Genomic DNA, 1,108 nt, shown 5'->3' with positions numbered 1-1,108 from the left:
TTTTACGCCATTCATTACTCATGGCTGTATATAATTGACAGGCACTTGGGGAAGCATTAAAAATTAAAGAACCTTGTCAATTTTACAAACTCTAATACTTTCGGAGCTCAAATAACAACATGATAGATTTAATTTTTACTTTTTAACAGTCCCCAGATTCTTCTGTCCTTTCTTTCAGCTGCAGGTTGTTTAGAAGGTGAAGAGGTGGAGTAGTGTGAAACTGTAAAGTTAAACTACAAAATTAAAAGTTTAATTGTTGTGTCCCTTGACTTTTAATGTTTCTAGTGAAAATGGCAGGTTTCTTATACTGTTCCGAGTGAAGGAAGCAGGAAAACCAGAACTGACAGCAGGAGCAACATGGAGACAAATTTGTTTGGGGAGGTGGTGGCTACAATTCATGTTAGTTTGATAATGATTGTTATTTATACCTAATACTTGTAGGAATAGGGACTATGTATATAGCACGTCTTTCTTTTCTCTCTCAAGCCCTAAATCACTAATAGAAAAGTTTAATTTGAGTTTTTAAAGAAGATTTTAAATGCAAAGTGTTCAACATTTTAAAGTTAAGAACAGAGAACTTAATAAGTATCCCCGAACGTACAAATTGGGTTGAGCTCTTCAGTTACTTTGGTGTTGAAATCCTGAAAGACACTTGTACATACGCACAAGAGTTATTTTATACCTGTTCTTTTGAAATCTCTTTTGACTGTCCCTATGGATTGGACCGTACATGCCTCACCTACTCGTACAGCTTCTCACGTGCTGTGTCGGTAAAATTTACCCCAACGAGGTGCTTTCTTTCTGGGTCCTTACTAGATGGTATTTCTACTTCTTTTTCTATTTTGCCGTTTCTGAAACTTTCTGCCTAACATCTGTTAGGATGTTTATGAAAAATGGATAAAATAAACCATGGGCTGGTTACTGATTGTTATAAATGGAAAACAATTCATTTGAATTAGAGCGGTGCCAGGATTTGATCATTTTTTAGACCCATTACTACTGGCTCACTTTCCATTTTCCTCATCCCCCACTCTGGTGAAGAAACACACATTACCATCTCTAAATTTTAATACGGGTGGCTTGTTTTCGGTGTGTTTCAGTGACAGCT

Source organism: Prionailurus viverrinus, chromosome B1 (assembly GCF_022837055.1).
Source record: "Prionailurus viverrinus isolate Anna chromosome B1, UM_Priviv_1.0, whole genome shotgun sequence".
Lineage (NCBI taxonomy): Eukaryota > Metazoa > Chordata > Mammalia > Carnivora > Felidae > Prionailurus > Prionailurus viverrinus.
Note: the sequence above shows the minus strand (reverse complement) of the source record.